At 47.4% G+C, this 18,653-nt stretch overlaps 1 protein-coding gene across 5 annotated transcripts in view; it reads left to right on the forward strand.

Annotated features, from left to right (window-relative positions):
- mark3a (MAP/microtubule affinity-regulating kinase 3a) overlaps window positions 1-18,653 on the forward strand; it is a 62,047-nt gene that overhangs the window by 8,521 nt on the left and 34,873 nt on the right. Inside the window, exon 1 of one of the 5 annotated variants that reach the window (XM_088924873.1) lies at window positions 7,588-7,720. The exons of 3 other annotated variants lie outside the window; for them this stretch is intronic. The gene's annotated coding sequence lies outside the window, so the exon portion shown is untranslated. Of the gene's footprint in view, window positions 1-7,587; window positions 7,721-16,321; window positions 16,462-18,653 lie in introns of those variants that run through there. One more of the 5 variants, XM_088924872.1, reaches the window with a different exon arrangement.

Below are 18,653 nucleotides of genomic sequence, written 5' to 3' on the forward strand. Positions count from 1 at the left end.
CCTTACCACTCATGGCCTCCTAATAATCCCCTAATCTCTGAACTGGCTTCATCACTCTGCTCTCCTCCCCACTGAGAGCTGGTGGTGGAGGGGAGCCCCATTACCTGTAAAGCGCTTTGAGTGGAGTGTCCAGAAAAGCGCTATAGAAATGTCAGCAATTATTATTAATGATCTTGTTGCATTGACCCATGAGGGGGGGGGGAGAGAGAATCATGTGGGGGGGGATTCAGAGCTGTAGGCTTCGCACTTCCTCCGCTCCTGGGGTAGGGCACGCGCTGTGGCCGGGCGTCCTGGGAGGCAAGGAGAGCGCCTGCCGTGCGCCCGCGTGTCCGGTGAAACTCGGGTCTGGTCTCCCGAGCTGCAGCCGGGCTGGCTGCCGGGATCCACGCCGTGGTGCCGTTTGTTCTCGAAGTGCTGGCGGGACGAGGGCGGCGGCTTGACGCCTCCTTCTCCTGCGAAGGTTTCTCAAAGGCAGCCGGAAGCAATCATGCGGGGGGACACCTGAAGAGATCTGGCTCAGCGAGTTTCGGACCAAGGCTGCTTGACGTGGCGTCAAGCGACGAGGGCGGCGTCAAGCGGCCTTGGTCCGAACCTCCAAGGGCGTTTTGTTAGGTGTGCTTTCGCCAACCAGCTCGTATTCGGTCCCTCTCGGCGCCGATGCTGCAGCTCCCCACCCCCCCCCCCATGAGCGTTGCCCCTGTGAGCCAGATCTTTTCAGGTGTCCCCCCCCGCCCTGCTGTTACTGTACGGTACTGCTGTACAGCAGAGAGGAGACTACAAGTTCATAGCTCTCCTTTAAAGTGGCTCTTCTTCTTCTTGGGTGCAGAACAATAGCAACATAAGGGTTTGCTGGGGGGAGAGGGAGGTAAATCTGAAAATATTTCTCTTCTCTTGCCCGACAAGTGATAGAAGTACTGCCTTAACACACCCACTGTGCCAGGGCTCACTGCTGACAAATTGGTCTGTAATCTCTTGCTATGTGTACATTGTAGAGTTAAATGATTACAGTTGGTCTTCTAATGGGTTTTGTTTCTTGGAAACTTGCATATTGCTTATTGATTTTTTTTTCCTCCAGTCTGCCTTTTGACTTTTTCTAGAGTGCAGGACAGTTCAGTTGTTTGGCTTTTTTTTTGTTGTTGTTGTCGTTGGGTGTCTGCTGATTTTGTTTCCTTTTTGAATTATGAGTTAACCACATGGCCTGCGCACAGACCAGCTCAGCATTTTAGGGCATGTGCTCACGTTGTCGGTGATTCTGAATGTGGGAATGGTTCTGTACCGAGTGGTGGTGGGAGAGTGTGTCTCGTTTCCTGTATTTACGGAAATGGTTAGCTGCAGGTCTCTTTCCTTACTGCTTTTACAGCTTCTCACCCACTTCATATGTAATAATGGGTAGGAGCTGCTAAAATTTCAAAGTCTTAACTTTTCGTCTTGGTTCATGACTGTATTTAAAGTGGGCTTTAAAGTTACTTTTGCTCCGAAAGCTCCCAGTCTTTCCTAAATGGTAACAAGATGCTGCTGATAAAAACATCGTGCTGAAATCTATCGATTTTGCGTCTTTACGGAGTCTGAACAAATCCGAGAAACGTTCACTTGCAACTCGTAAGAGAAGGCAGATGCGCGTAGGTTTTACCTTTTTAAGAAGAAGGTTTGTAAGTGTTGTTTGTTCCTGCTCCAAAGCTGGAAATTGGGACATTGCTGTGTGTCAGCAGTCAGGGGGAGGTGTGTGTTTTCTGTGTAGCTGTAGTTCTGAAATGCAAGGCTAGGCACCAGCATGGAGTTTTAATGGTGGGAACAGAGACTGATAAACCATCCTGAGAGTGGCTTCTAATCCAGTACTGTTTATAGAGATGCAGAGGCTAGTGATTCTGGTGGTTTGGTTCACATGGTGCCTTGAAACAGTGTTGTCTGGTCATGTTAGAGTGACAGACACTGTTCAAATTTAAAACGGTTCGGCAGTATTGATCAGGCTGGAAACTTCGGGGGGCTGGATGGCTGGAGCTTGGTGAAGCTGTGAAAGCCTGCCCAGGCTGTCCCACCTCCTCTTTCATTAGCCGCAGTTTGGTTTTCCAGAGCCTGATTTGGTTTGGGTTTGTTTTGCGACCAGCAGCGTGCGATTGCCTTGCCGTGTTAGGGGGGGGACAGCGGACACGAGCAGAGAGCTGCGCTGGTGACACTGGCCCGCTGGTCAGCTCGCGCCGAGAGCCTGTTTGTAAGAGCGGCAGCGCTGGAGCGCGTTCATTAACAGAGTCCAGCAGCTGATGAACGTGCAGCAGAAAAGCTAAATGAAACTAAAACTGAGAGGAAGCTCTGGCTACACAAGGGTTGTTGTGAAGTCAGCACTTGGGAGTTTACACGCTGATGAAACTTGGCTCTATTTTATAACTTAATCTGGTTTTTTGACGGAGGGGGGTGCTTCTCTGTGTACTGCAAGCTAGCAGCTACCCATGTGTTGGAGAGGTTAAGCTCATTTCTCGTGTACGTGTGAGACTAAAGCAGGGCGAGAAAATCCCGTCCCCAGTGGCTTTTGCCCTCAGAAGACTGTATGGGTTCCAGATTTGAAAAGGTGCGGTTGAGTCTTGCGTGCCCTGACACCGCTGTGCTGGAATACAGGCCATGGATTCGAGTGATACGAAGAGTCAGAGAGACTAGCCTGTCAGCTTTAAAAGGGGAAAACATTTGCCGCCCTGCTTCTTTGCAATTAAATAATGTACAGTTTTATTGGGTGCATTTTGTCGTTTGACCGTTGTTGTTTTTTTTAGCGCTCTTGTAGAATGTGGTTTTGTACGAAACCCTGTTTGGCTGTAGCTTGGTGTATTCAATTTTTACAGAAACAAAATGTTTGGGAGAATGGGTGCTCTTTGTTCAAATGCAGCTTTGGACCGGGTGGTGGTTTTTAATTCACCTCTGTCCGTGTTGTAGTTTCGCCCTGATCACGGTCGGGGAGCTGCAGAGCTGGTAGCTCGCGGAAGAAATCTGGCCAGCTTCCTTTCATAAACAGTCCTTGTGTTGTACCTAACCGTGAATTATGTTCAAAGTAATTACAGTGGTGCGGTTATTTTAATTTGCGGGCCACGTCATAAATCAGCCCAGCAGGGGTGATGGAACAGGATTATCCGTTTGGAACTGCGCTGCTCCAGGGGGAGCAAGATACCTGCATCGTTGTTTCAGCAGGTGAACATATTTACAACACCGCAGTTACCGAGTACAGTCCGTTCTGTTTCTGGGTAGGTTTGCAAACCAGTGCGCACTGTTCCGCCGCTGTTGGCTGGCGGGTTTGTGGTCTGTAACCCTTTTAAAGTGTGATGCTTGGTGAGGGGGGGTGGGGGAGGGCAGCCCATCGCCCATCGCCCATCGCCCATCGGCCTGGGGGGGAATAGGGGCAACGAGCAGGAGCAAAGTGTCGTGCAGCTAACGGCAGGCCGGCCCTTTCGTCCTCGTGCAAGCGAGCCTTTTGATTTTAATAGGCTTGGATATCCTTACGTTTGCCGTCCGCCATGTGCTTAGTAGATTAGCCTTCCTCTCTAGTGAGGGCTGTCAGGCCGGCGGTGGGGCTGCTGCAGAAGCTGTGCGGAGATGAATGCGGTCCTCCTCTTATTACCTGGGGGCTCCAGTGTTTTTGTCCCTTTGTTTGATGCTCCCTACTTCTGCTGCTGGAAGGCCTTAATTCCGACACCGCTGGCTGCACTGGAATTCAGCGTTTCCAAGATTGTCGTTATTACGGAGCTTTTCAAATTCATTTCGGCATTGCTTTTCTTTTTTCTTCCTGAGGATAATTGCGTACCTACTTGCACGCACAGATGCCCCGTCATAGACATGCTGTTTGTGTATGCGTGTCCCAGTTATGTAAGTTCCGGGCTGTGCGCCGCTCATGCTGGGAGTTGTATAACCGATCGTTTCTGTGGGAGGTGTCGACGCTCTTCAGGACTGTCAGGCATTGCAGGCATGGAGGAAGTGGGACAGTTGTCTTGAAGGTCCGGACTTCTCTTTCACCTCCCATTTAAGGACTGATCAGAGTGATACAGTGGCCCAATTAAGCAACCAATTAAGTTAGTATAGTCTAGTAATTAAGTGACCCTGGTGGACCTGATGCCACAGTACATCCCCAGCCTTCAATTCCAGGAGCAGGCCACTCCTGGTTTAAAAGATGACGACGTCCAAGAGTCCGATTTTCAGTGTGGATAAATCCTCTCCGCAGGGCCAGTGAGGCTAAGGCTTCATTATTCTGAGGGATAGTAGTGTTTGACGGGTCTGGACAACAGCTCGCCCAGAATCCCATAAAAACGCTCGTTGAGTGGCATTTAAATCTGTCACAGGTGTTTATGACTTGTGGGCTTGTATGCATCGGGTATCTTCAGTACATTTGTTTAGACTTCCAGCGGTCCATCCGTTATCGGAAAGCCTTAAATTCCAAGTTCAGGGTCACGGCAATCTGGAACCTGTCTGGGATGCGTGGAAGACCAGGCGTGCCTGCCCCCTGGACTGAAGCCAGTCATAGACATTTTTGTGTGTTAAATTAAACATAGTGTTGTTTTCCCTGCAGGAGCAGTGCGGTTTGCACAAGAATCTGTAGCTCGTAGTGATCTGAATGGGAGCAGACTGCTATGCATAGGTTTTTCTGTTTTGTTTTGGAGAGTCTGAGACCCACTTCTGAACTTCGTGCCACAGGCTCGCTCGAGCACTTCAGCAGAGGCGCTGAGGGTGAATGAAGCGAAGTGAACTTGGTGAACGTAGCCGTCGCACCCGAGCGGTATCTGTAGGAGTGATGTTCGTGCCGCGCACGTCGGTGCCTGCTACAGTGAAGTGTCAGCGGTAGTAGGTCAGGGTGTGTGTGAATACAGAGCTGTTATTGTGGTGAGGCGCAGCTGATCGCTGGGAGGTGACGAACAGAAGCAGGACAGGAGCGTGGCTGTTGTTGAGGACGCCCGGGTGGGTGGCTTTGTAAAGGTTGCTATTTATGGAGTGTTTGATGAGCACAGAACCCATATTTTCCCACTGGGATAAAAAGATTTTGTGCATATTATCTCCCTTTGAGCTCGTAAGTTGTTTTATTAATTGTACACAATAGACCTTATTTTATAGCTAGAAATTGGGTGCAAGAAAATGGGGTAAAATAAAGACCCCAATCTTTTCCCCACCAGACCCTGTTTTGTCTGCATTTGCTATAAACTTTCATCTCTGCCAAGACACCAGTGTTCCCAAAGAGCAGCAGCAACAAAGAGAGTAGGACATCTCATGCTTTGCCAGGATGTATTTTTTTTTACTCTACAGAGCACTTTTTTTTTTTACACGTACTCAAACTGCGTTAGGAGTACGTACAGTATGTAAAAGGTGTTGCACTGTTACAAACACTTAATACCCACACCAGTTTGCAGGGGATGTTGAGGAGGAATATTATTTAATTTGTAGGTGCTGTTTGAGTTTTGATCTGACACATAGGGTTTTGTGAAGCGCTGCTGGCACATTGGTAACTATGGAGTCGGTGCTTAAGTCATTTTGACCAAATTACCGGTGTCATCTCCAGATATGCAATTCATCAGAATGGAGAGGAAGCCCCATCTCTGCCTGGAGAGGCTGCCTGTCCAGTTAGAAATGTGCTGTTATTAGAACAGCGTGAGGGAGAGATGCTTGACCTGAGCAGAGCAGGGGTGAGTCTGTTGATGGTAGCCCTGCTATCTGCCACCTGCTACGGAGGTCTGACTGCTGGTTTTGTTGGCTGTGGATGCTCTCGGGACTTGAGCGCATCCAAATAAACGGCTGGTAGGGATCTAACTTGCACTCTCGAAAAGGTCACGAAAGTAGGGCTGTCCCTGTTCGTTTTTATTGTAATGAACTTGTGCTTCCCCGGGACAAGACCAGATAGAATCAGTGCTGCTTTTCATGTGCTAGAGAATTTCCCTGAATGGATTCTATTTTTGTCCTTGGAGCACATCTGAAAAAACGTCGTTCCGTGCAACAAAAGAGGTTTTCCCGTATCCGGTGAATTGTTTGTTTTTCTTCAATCCAGCTGTTGCCTGTTGATCATGGCTTGAAACTGGAAGGAGTTTTCCCTGTCTCCTGGTGATTTTCTCCCCCCGCTCTGTCTGGTAATCCTGAGCCTCTTTGCACATCGCAAGACCTGCAGGTGACTGTGCTCTCACGGCGCCACCATCAGTCTTACTCAGAGCTGGATTTGAGGTCCTCCGTGAGTCATCAGTCCTCCGGGTGTCATGTGGCGCCCAGCTGTAGGAATGAATTGGCCTGGGAAATTCCACACAGCCATAGAGAAAGGGGGTGTGGGTGTTGACTGTCCCTGTACCCTTCATGATGTATGTGTAACAAAGTTGAAATCCGGCAGATTAGCTTTTTTTTTTGGTCACTGGGTTTGTGCTTCCTGTGAAGCCCGGGTTAGAAACTGGCTTCATCTTAGTTAAAATTGTTTTTTTTTTTTGTATGTGTAGGCATGGTCTGTCAACAGTTAGATAAGCGAGAGCTGGGGTCTTTTTGTTCTCAACAAGAGTTTATAAATAACTTAAAAAGTATGACTGTATATGTGGATAAGTGTTGGGTTATCTGTGCATCTGCTCCATTAATTTGTCAGAGCAAGTCAGGTGTAAGTTAGGCTTGGCTCACAGTGCTGCATGTTGTAATAGGTTTTTTTTGTGTGGGCCTGCTTATAGTTTAGTCATCTGAACGCCTGCCTGATGGAATTCACAAAAAGTTTTTGTTTGACTACCCATTTCATAGCCACATGTAGGTAAGACAACGTGCAGAGCAAGATCTGATATTACCGTCTCTAGCGTGAATGTTTTCCTTGAAATTGGTTATTTTTTATCTGAAATGCACGTGGACTTGATTTTGCTGTCGAGCTAGCGTTTATGAGCTGTGCCACAGTGTCTTAGTACTCTTCGGTATTAAGGTGTGTTTTGGAGGTTACAGATCGGCTAACTCTTGTGACTCTGCACAGGTGAAGAGCACATAGTTTTTGCCAGTAAATGGACTAGCCCCCTTCCTGAGTCTACCCTGAGCTCCAGTTTGACCTGTTTGTTCAGGCCGTGTTTTTTCCAAATGATACAAATCGTCACTGAGCTGCATATTTACAAGGAGGAACTGGACAGCTCTTTAAAACAGGGATTTGTGATATGAGGTCCTGTGTGACCTGTAGCAGATTTGATTGGGTGAAAAGGCCGATTCAGTGTTCTGACTAATGTACTGCTTGGAGTTGGGAGTATTTACTCATTTTTGCTTGTATGAGTTATGTTATGCTTGTTGGATTGTAAATATTTATCTGTAGCACAAGTAGCACTCGAGTGCGTTATGGTTTCTGTTGCTGCTGATCAAGAGACTGAAAAACAACCTGAAACAATGGAGATGACATTTAGTATTTAGTATGGATTTGTTAAAATAGTACTGTAATACTATTCTTTAGGTGGCTTTACCAGCAGTAAGATGGTAGTATCTTTTTTAACTATGATAATACCTCAGAGTTATCTGCTAATCTCAGTACTTGTGTGTTTAAAACAGAATCTGAGTGCACATCACTTTGTTTCAGAAGGGCTTTTCTTGTACAGCATAAACTTGGTGCAGCAAATTAGGCGGCCCCTGTTAAGTCATTCCTTAAGGCGACTAACTTTATTTTGCATCTCATCAGTCACCGTTGTCCCATTTAAGTTCTGTGATTCAACTCAAAGTAGCTATGTTTCCAAGACGGTATTTTCAAGGAGTTTCATAACTCTTATCAAAGGTATGTTGGGTTCTCTTCCTCTGTTTCTCACTAGACAGACAGATTGGTCTGGTGAAGGGCAGGATGAACGAGGGCTGGGGAGTTTTTTCGATGCCCTTTGTTCCAGGAGCGGAGCAAGAGCTCGCTTGAGTCTTGCCCGGCAGGAGCTGTGAGTCACAGAGGGGCCGCCTGGAATAACACGGTCAGACCCCTCCTGCAGCCTGGCAGGCCAGCCTGCGGCTGATGTGAATTCATGAGTGGAGTGGCGTGGCGTGGAAGACGGTAGTCACTCTTGTCTGCAGAGGCAGAGATGGTTGTGAAGACTACCTCCCACTGAAATAAAATAGGAAGCACCTGAACCCGAACCCGAGCGCGTACGGCTCAGCGCCGAGTGGCCCGGCTGTAGGTTCCCGGCTTTAGCGGCAGCGCCTGGTAACTTGTTCCAAACGCCCAGGGCCCTTTTATGTGAAAAGGTTCCGCTTGTTCTCGGTTATTGGTGCTCTTCCTTGTCGTTTTCTCTTTTGCTCTGTGGTCCGCGTTTCGTAGTTGGACTTGAAGACGTCCATTGGGTTGATTCGGCTCTGTTCCTGGCCTCGAGGACTCGGAACCGCGTTTCCTGCTGCCTTCTGCTGGCTGCCCCTGCCAGGCTGTGTGCTCCTGTCCTGAACCTGTTCCCCCCCGCAGAGGGCTCGCTCAGTGGACCGGTCCTGCTGCTTCGTGGGTAATTGGGTAATGACTCAGAGTGACCGTCGGTGTGGGGGGCCACAGGGGTGACCTGCGTCTTACAGCGCCAGATTGCCGCCTTCTCCCGCTCCCTGCCTGTTGTGAAAATACTCCGGCACGCCGATCTGAGGTGCAGCTCTGCGCTTCTTTCAATGAGTTCATCCCTGGGCTTGTCAGTTTTGGTTGTGTTTGCAAGTCGTGGCACTTATGTGCCAGTGAGGGGATGGCTTAGAAGTCCAAGGCGCTGGGTGCTTTGACTTGTCCCTCCCCCTGTTCTTCGGCTGATTTCCCCCTTTCACCCCCTTATTCTTCTCTGTGTGTTGGTGCCCTCATTTGGGTTGAACACAAGGGCTTGTATGTGAAATGTTGATGGCTTCATGAAACATCCATTTTAGCCGCTGGAGTGACAGTTAAAAAAAAAATTGCCAGGAAGCCAAAGTAATCCAGAAATAATGAAATCGATATTGTGCTCCACACAAGCTATTACCAGGGACTTCATTGCTTATCTCCGATATCGGGGGAGGTGTTGATCTTTGTGCACCTTCAGTGGTCTTTTTGTGTGTGAGAAGTGAAGATGTCGGCGTGAGAACATCCCATTCAAGTTCGAAGATGTCTGCTCTGATAAATGTAGGTGAAACGGCCTTCGCTGTGGTTAAACGTGTGATTTATCTCGGGCGCTTTTTGACGTCATTTGGGTGTAGCTGTCCGGGCTGACAGTGTTACGTCTTTGTAAAAGAGTACTGGACACATCCACGGGCGTATAGACACCTAGGGTAATAAATCCTGTACTGTACACCCGAGTTAATGTAATGTGTGAATTTTTGGGGTGTACAGATGACTGATATGAATGAAAAGAGAAGAAATGATTGTCGCTGAAGGCAAGTTCACTTGGCCCACTGCTGTCTGAAGGGCTTTTTACTCTTTTTTTGTTTGTTTGTTTCTTCGCTGTCTAACCCTTGCCTAGCCTCTCTGTGAAGGTCTCTTGCAGGGCATTCTGTTGTCAGCAGTGCTCGTGTGCCAAGATAACCCCCCGTATTACACTGGAGCTCAGGCCGGTTGCTAAAAAAGGAAAGGAAATTATTTATATTGCAACCTGAAGTTTATCTTTCAGCCCTCAATCCCTCCGATTATGGGAATCCCATCCTACCTTGATTAATAATATGTAAGAGGAACCTTTGACTCCCCCTTGTTGTGCATACGATCATATTTTTGGGAACCAGCGATTGAGAAGGAATCCAGCCTTCTTCAGGAATGTCTGAAGACCTGATTTTTTTTCATGTTGTTTTTTTTTTATTATCTGTTTTGATTAAGAAGTCCTGCCTGTGGTCCTGAAACTATCAAACTAATCCTACAAGTGGGGCTGTTCAAACTGGAGGACATGCAGAGCTGAGCCAGCAATGGCCCCTGAATATTTCTCATGATTCCCCCTCACCTTCCTTTAAGAGCAGCCAAGCAGTCCCATCCATAAAACTACATTTCAGCCACGTTTCTTGCTTTTGTTTTACTGTAGTGGCATTGAATTAAATGTCACTGGACCGGTGATTTACGTCGGTAAAGGCTGTATAAATCCGCCAAGTACATCCCATTCAAAGTTTGGATGCCGATTTGAAAGTGTCAATGGATGTTGAAAAAGAGAGGCCTAGCTCGGGCCTCGCCTCTCTTGAGAGGAACACCATGTGGTGTGGTCATCGCTAGAGGCTTTCTGAAGTGAAGCTGAAATAGCTGTGAGGAGCTTACCAGTCTCGTATTGACTGAGGCTCTTATTGTCATCCTGGTCACAGAAGGCCAGCATCTGAGGCTGTTAATCGGAGATCTGGGAGGCTGAGCTCGCGGTCCTGCTGGCTTCTTCTCTGGAAGGAGCACCCAAGAAACCATTGGCTTTCAACACAGGGGCTGTATCTCAGCTATCGTTCACATTTTCATTCATCGATGTGGAACAGTGTGCTGTGCCTCAGTGGAGAAATTGAGAGGGGGGTTGATAGTTGATGGGGGTGGGGTAGTCTATCATTTTATTTTGATTTCATTTTTTATTTGAAAAGTTAAAAGCTAATGATCACGGTGGGGGGGGGGGGAGATTAAAGGAAAATTGCTAAGGGAGGGACAGACCTGCTGCGCGGCAAATCTGGAATACTGCATCTTTTCTGCAGTCTCTAGACTGGCACAGTTCTCCAGTAGTTTTTGGATTAGAATGCGACTTTGGTCTTGAATGTCATGGAGGGTGGGGGGTTTCATGTGAATGTTATTGCTTGTGTGAAAAGCGGTGTTTTGCAGTTGATTGACAAAGCAACAGCGGTTTTTAATGGCTGAGGTGAGCGGGCTGCCGATCCTGGCAGTGGGTTTGTGTTGTCTAGAGCAGTGGACCCCTCCTAGGGGCCGTTGTGAAACGGTGGCAGTGCACACATCTCGCGGGGCTCTGCGCGTCCCGTCGGCCGCTGTGGCTGATGTCTGGTCGGAATGTGGCGACATGAAAGGTTTGTTTTTTTTTGTGGTAGATCGAGAGGAGCCGAGGTTCTGAGAGCAGGGCTTTTTTCCATGAGACCCTGGAAATCATTTTCAAGGACGAGGACAGCTTGCGCTTCCTCTCTCTTCCTCTGCTTTGTGAGCTGCAGAATTCGCAGAAGCCGCCGCTGCTGCTGTGTGCAATTATATATGTTGAAGAAGAAGGTTGTTCTAAAGAAATGTCATAGCAACAGTTAAAGAATCACGTTGCTGGAGTGACGAAGAACAGGCAAAAGGGCTTGCAATGCACCTGGCCAATTTCATCTGCTCCATGCTTAACTTAGTGTGTTGCCTGGAAATTCTGAACTGCTTTTTTTTAAGTTTAGTGCAAAATAGAGATTTAAGTGCACCTCAGGAGCCTCTGAACAAAAAGGGATGAGCGACAACAGGCCGTGTTGAGGGGAGACCCACGCTCGCTCTTTCGCTTGCTGAAATTCGGCCCGTGACTGTGCCTGTTCCCAGGCACGGTGCGGTTCTGGTGCGACAGCCTGTCTCTCTCCATCTGCCGATAATTAGCGGATTACCTGTTAGTTTAATGTCCTTAGAGATTAAACACTTCTTTTCACCAGTCGACTGGATAGACCTTTTCCAGTGCTCTTCGCAAGCAGATAAGAGTGTGTGTAATCCATAAATCTAGGGCATGGATAATATTGGTTTATTTTCTTTAAGCACCTCAAGATTTTGTGGCCAAGTCAAAGTGCGGATTCAGTAAAGCGCTGTAGTTTTTGAGAACTCTTACGGACATGGTTAGTTTACATTAGTTTAACTAATGGCTTATTTTTCTCGAAGCCTTGTTCCGACTACCAGAGGGCCACTGCCTTTCCCAGCCCTGGTAGAGTTTGGTCTGGGATCTTGGGCATGGCTCCAAGAGTCTACGGATAACATATGGCAGGGCCAACTGTGCAGACGACCACTTGGGATATTTCGGAGCCCGGCCAAATCTGCAGAGCGGGGTTAATGAAGTGTGCAACCCTTCTTAAACGTGTTGCGCTCCGGATACGGTTAATGACATGCGTTCTGTTAAATGTGTATCTGTACCGGGCCCTCCCGAGTCTGATCGGGATGCTTCTTTATTTCCCGCGTGCTGACCCCCTTTGAAAAGAAAAGCCTGTGAAGAGCCTGCTGGCAGGAGATCTTCAAAAGCCCTTTCACCCGTCCCAGACCAGCCTGTTTCTCTGGGCTGCCGAAAGTGTAGGAAGCAGCTTTTCACCGCAGGGCATTTTTTTTATCCTTTAGCAGGAGCAGTGGAGTTAGAATTTTTTTTCTTTCCCAATTTCCTCTCTTCTCTTCTACCTGACGTTGGCAGCGCGTCTCAACAGCGGATTCTCTTCTTCTTGCTCTGGAGGGGGCTGTGCGCTCGTTTCCGAAAGCGCATCCGATCCCGAGAGGCCTTTCCCACCCTGCTCGGCTGCCTGAGCTGCTGTGTCTCCTGCTTTGTGGTAATTAGGTAGGCATGTGGAGGAGTTCACCAGGAGGTCCCGAGTTTCATATGAGCTCCGCAGTCTGCTGGTACACAGCCTGTCAGTGGCAGAGTGGTGTTCTTCCTTTTCTTTTGAGCGTTTGATGTGCAGTGCGGAAAGATGTTTGAAAGATGTGATGTTTGAAAGATTTAATTCAAAAGCTGGAAAACACCGCTGAGGCTACGAAACGGCAGTAGCAACGCAAACCAAGTCATTTTAACAAACAATAGGCGGTTGACACAGTGGAAAAGGCCTTAAACCTATTGTGAGAAAGGGAAGTGAGCAGTCTGGGGATTTATTAAAATTGAAGTTAGAATGAACATTACAGCAGTAAAAAAAATTTGGTTCGTCTCTTCTGGTTGTCCCTCACGTTTGACCATATTGGTTAATCTTACATGACCTGAACTCCCAAAGAGAACTCTGGACCTTTCCAGCTGCAGTCCATCGCCTGTAGTTCCTAGTGAGACCCTCCATCACACAGATGGCGTGCATGTTTCTTACCTGGGTGTTCTTCACTTGTTTCTCGCCTGTTTCTTAAGCAGTGCAAAGTACAGCATCTCAGGTTACAGGCTGGACTGGATATGATCTGCCGCGGTGACTTTCAATCCCCTGCGCTTAATTGAACCTTCAAAGCTGAAATGTGAGCAGCGAGCATAATACAGTATCCAGCTTCCCTCTGGGGCTCCCAGTAGATATGATGAAAGTAGACCGGAGCTGCCTCTGTGTCACTGGCGCGTGCTGCGAGATGGCTGCGTTCTTATCAGCTCTCGCCATGCGATGAGTAAGAAACCCTTTCATCAATACACCTGCATCCTAGTTTTTTTTGTAAAACGTCTCGATTGTTATGCTGGCAGTCTGGGAGACTCTGGAGGGAGCTGGCAACCATTCTTCATGTGAGCGAGAAAGAGGCAATATTAGGGGTTTGTCATTGTGCTGCTTTATTTTTATTAATTGTTGAATTAAGAAAGAATCTCTTGTGTTCCTGTTAAAATAGGAAGCAACCCCTTTCCTCTTGGAGTTTTTAATTCACACAAAGGCTTGTAGGCTAAGCCTAATATAATGAATGAAAAAATATTTACTGGCTTATCTAAAAGCAAGAGCATTCCTGCCCCCATTTACAATGAGAGCACCGTAGTTGCGCTGGTGGGTTCACATTTGTCTTCATGCAAATAGATCTTTTCTTCTGTTCACAGACCCGTAGCACTAGTTGGGTGTTGAGATTGACTTTAAATTTGGTTTTTGAAAAGCACTGCAGGTGTATGCTTTGAGTCATACTGCTCTGTATGCAAATCTTCAGTCTGGCTGTTGCCAGGAAAAAAAAAAGTGGTTTATTTAAATATGTGACTGGGGTAAATGTGTGACATTCAGGAATTGCTGTAAGTAGGTGCTCTTAGGGATGTAATTTTGTACTGCTAGTGAGGGCATCTTTATGGATTTTTAATCCCACCCTAACACCACTATCAAATGAATCAACCATGCACCCTATTTAGAATGAGTAAATTCACCTGTTTTTGAGCACAGTTTTCTCTCTGTAAGGGCAGCACACCAGCTCACTGTCATGAAACTGTTTTCTCAAAACTGGTGGGCTCATTCCCTCCGTCCTTTGCTTTGCAATTCAACCCCACCTTCTCACACATTCTTCTGTGTATCTGTGCTTGAGGCTTCCTGGGCGTAGGCCTTTGCTTTCCTGCGGTTTTATTCTGACACTGCTTTGGCCATTTCTGTTCTCTGCACACCTGGTTTATTTCAGTTAAGAAGAGCATTGCAGTGAAAGGCCGCACAGGGGCCACAGACATTCTGACTTCCAAATATTATGCGGTAGTCGGAAGTCAAGCCACTTGATCGGTCTTTGATTTCCTGTGTTTTTGCTGTGGGTGCATGATTTAGCTGTGGCAAGAATAAACATTCCTCTAGATACAGAACAGTGTGATTAGTTAAAGCTATTGCATAGGCGAGTTTTCTTGGGCTTTCTGTATTGGGGAAAAAAAAACATTTTTGATGAACCATGCTAATAACTAACCCATTTTTGTAAAAAAAAAAAGTTAAGGTTGCTCATTTTAATTGCTAATAAATCCTAACTTGCCTACAGTTAGCCCAGTGCTACTGAATGGGGATTTCTGGTCACAGTCTGCTCATGACCTGAGCCAGATTCACACCCACAATGCCTCATGGAGTTCCGCTATGTATGTGCTATGTATGTATGCTATGTATTTATCGACCGTTCATAACAAATCTGAAGCACTGTTCATACGTCTGCAGCCCCTGTTGGAGCAGTTGGCTTACACATGTGGCAGAAGGGAGCCAGGAAGTCAACACTGGCGGTCTGAAGGTGTTCTTTTTTTAATAAAATTTAGGCGCGGGTTCTTTATTCAAGTAGCCTAGGTTTCCATAAATGCTGTCCACATGGTTTTTGTAAAGGCTATAATCTTCTCTAGTAGGCTGTAGACTTTGCTTGTCTCTGAGCTGCACAAAGTCATGAGAAATTACTTAATAGACCGTCAACTATTTTACAACTGTTTTTATAGTTTAATTGCAGAAATCACACTTCTGCCTTTTAGTGTTCTGTGAATTTCACTGCGGTTTTCTGCAGGGACTAATATTTGAGTGATATGGTGAAAACTGCCGGAACCTCACGTGTCCCAGCGTGGCAGGGTATGAGGGGAAAGATCTCGCTTGGTCAGATCAGCGTAGGGGGCTCTCTTTCCTGTGTGGTGTAGTGGTACTGGAGTGGAGTGCAGCTCGTGGGCATCATCTTATTCGCCATGAAATATCCGTTCTAGTAAAACACATCCCCCCATCTTGCAGGCAGTCAAATTGAGCTGCAGTCACTCTTCCACGGGCAAGAATATAATCCCCCAGACAGGCTGAGCGCAGAGGAGCGTGTGTTCTGGGTGTTCTGCTGGACAGCACTCATGTTTAATTCATCTCTGCTTGCAGCGAAGCTTTTACATCATGGAAAAACAAATAGGAAAAATGTCAGGTCTGTTTCTCATTGTACAGCTGAGATGTTATCTGGTGAAAAGTTAGGGATGTGAGACCAGAGGGGGTGCCGGGTTTTCTGACGTCAGAGGTAGAACATGCCATTGTAACACTCTCAAGTATTAAACTCCGTATTGGACGCACACTCATTTTTTTCAACTTTCCTGTGCACTGAATGCGTCCGTAGCTTTAATGCAGGGCCAGCAGACATCTCTTAAGTGCATTGCGTTTCATTCTCATGCCTGAACTGGTTTGTGTTAATAAACTGAAAACCTCCAACCTTGAAGCAGAAGAGATTCTGTGTGTATAAGCTCATTATTAACAGCCCCTTCCCAGTGCAGTATGCGCTGTGTGTGGGTGTGCAGAAAGCTGGCTTATCTTGCACATGGCAGTGGGCTCCAGTGGCACCAAGTGACGTCACCAAACAGGATTCTTTGCCAGCCTTTGTAAAATTGGATGCCTGATTTTTAACACGGGTGCTTAGTCTATAAATAAATCAGTTTCAATTTATAGTTGAGAACAGGCGTGAGATTGTCGGAAAAGAGAAATGGTTTTGAAACGACTGAAGAGCCCTAACTTAGGAGAGAGAGCAGCCATGATAATCATAATTTAAACAGCCAGCAGCCATATCACCCTGCAACTCACAACTGACAGCCCAGTGAAGCTCAGCAGGTGTGCGTCTGGTCACATGTCGCTGCTGGAGGAGGTGTTAGTGGGGCCAGAGGTGTTAGTGGGTCTCTCCTGCTGCCCTTGCTTTCCTCAAGCACACTCTGAAACGAAGCTCCATATCCGCTACAGCCCTGACTTCTATTATGGGAGACATTCCAAGGGTTTTCTCCCGCTAGGGAAGGACCCGCGAGAAACTAGAGCCTGTTAGCAGCACAAGGGCAGTCTCTGCTGACTGTATAATAGCACAGGGACTCCTGCATTCTTTCCATTTCCATCTTGAGCTGCCGCTGTTGAAAGACACTGGGAAGTGTAATTAAATGTACAGTAGGAAAGGAGGGCATGGTTTGTTGGTGGTTGCCAGTGTTGGATCTCTCCCAGAGCTGCAGAGGTGCAGTGATGTCTGTGAGCTGTGAGGAGGCATGCCTCTAAGGAGTAAGGTTTAAAACGCACTCGGTTTTCTGCCCTGTGTCCTGTTGCTTTGAGTGATTGGTGGTGTTGCTGTGCGTGCCTCAGAGCTTTTGGCATCAAAAAGTGCAAAAAACAGAATGTGGGGGGGGGGGAAAGGACAACCAAGCTGGTTCGGATCCTGATAAAATGTTTGCACTGGGGAGCGGTAGGAATATGGAACAGCAGAACAGCTGGACCGGGATCAGTAGGTCCCACTCCTGTAACGTCCCAGCAGGGTGGCCGGGTCGCTGCTGGATTGTGTGGGGTGGGACGGAGAGGGTTGCCAACTGGAGCGCAAAACAAAAACCGGACAATTGAACCATATCTTGTGGGAACAGCATACCCGTTTGCTTAACACAGGGAAGTGGATTCTTAAAATATTTAAAGTGATAGCTTTGTTGTTAAGCACCATGGTCGGGAATAAAAGTTGTATGTATGCCACGTCTCCACCTCACCGTGCTAAGGACACAGAGGACTGAAAGTAGCTCAGAGCTTCGGCGTGCCTCTTGTGTTCTGATCTCACCTGCAATGCACCTTGAAGACCATGTCGGAGACGAATCAATTTCCGACACTGCAGTTCTGCTTCCCTTCCCTGTTCGTTCTCTAGATCTGGACCTGTCGAAGGAGTTGTCACCCTTGACTCCCCTAGCACTTAGATGCTCTTTTGCCAGTTACCAGCCAAGGGCATAATGTCCACGCAGCTTGTTGTTTTTAATCTTGTCGCTTTGCATTTTAAATGCCGTTGTCTCCCCCCCCCCCCCCCTGCAGTGATTACAGTTCAACATGTAATTGGCACCAGCTTGCTAAAGACTTCTGGGCGTCTGCCACTGATCAGCTTGGCAGTCTGCTCTGGAGCCGGATCTCTCCGTGTGGAAGGCTGGTATCAGCATCCTGCCACTGAATCTCTGCACTGTGCCAGGCCTCAGGGGTCCGGTGGGAGAGGCACAGGCCCCCGCAGACCACCAGAGACGAGAGAAGCAATGCACCTGAGCATGGGCCTAGCAGCTCCTGTAGACAGACCAAAAGAAAGTGGTCAGATTCATTTAGAAGTGTTCCACTTTAAGAGGGGGGGAAGTTGTTGTTTTATAGATTGTGTTACGCTTTCATGTTCAAAGTCACAGACCATTTGCAGCTAAATATAGAATGCAGTAGCCTAGGCATGGTAACTGAACACCACCCAGAATCTCCCCACTGCCCAGGAACTACTGTACTTGAGATTAGCAGGAAACAGTACAACAAGTCTGGTTTCAAAACAGCAGCAAAGAAATGCGACTTTCCTGGAGTATCAGTAATGATATTCCTGCATGCTGACCCATTCCTCCTCCATCTTACTGTGTAGAAAAACGTTTACAAGCAGCTTCTAGCTCACAAAGCTGCATGAAAACAGAAACTAGTAATGAGTAAGGTCCGATTTTTTGTTGTTGTTGTTTTTGTTGCTTTGCCAACCAGTGCAGGTTGATATGTTGCCCCGACATGGGTCTGTCTTACTAACACAGGGCTTTTCAAAGCATGGCGTGATCGCTGTCATGGAGCACCCTGGTCATGAAGTCCGCACTGCCTGCTTGTTTGGCTTGGCCGTCGGCAGGGGTATAAGTTTGCCAGATGTGTTTATGGCAGACCTCTCGCTGGGGTCCTGCACAGCAGAGCCTGGGTCCGTCAGTCTGATCCCTGACGCAATTAGAAAGTCTAAATAAAAAATCCGGAGGGGATGAGATGCTTTTTTTGGACTTGCCTCTCTGGGGCTTCTGGCTCGTATTGTTTCAGAGCCTTGAGGTTCTTCATATGACAACACGGGGTCAAAAGTAACAACGAGGTTTCTGCTGTCTTTCATCAAACGTTTGATTTCGGCACTGTCAACGGAATATGTTCGCAGAGCTGATGCTGGGAGCTTTTTGGCAGAGTCTCAGTCTTATCTCGGTGAAAAGGCCTCTCTCCTCCTGGAGAAACCTCTCCACCCAGCTTTTACCAGGAGACAAATGTTTTTTTTTTCTTGATGAGTGTAACAAATGGTTATTGTCACTGAATACCATTCTAATTTGGTTTTCGGGTCTAAAATCCCAAAAATCCAGATCAGCAGACTAATGCAATCTTGTAAACGGGCGAGACGTCTAGGCTCTCCCAGACTGAGGTCATCTCTCCAGAATTCTTGAAAACATCTCAGAAATTGTATGGAGGAC

This window comes from Atractosteus spatula, chromosome 9 (assembly GCF_055471065.1).
Source record: "Atractosteus spatula isolate fAtrSpa1 chromosome 9, fAtrSpa1.hap1, whole genome shotgun sequence".
Lineage (NCBI taxonomy): Eukaryota > Metazoa > Chordata > Actinopteri > Semionotiformes > Lepisosteidae > Atractosteus > Atractosteus spatula.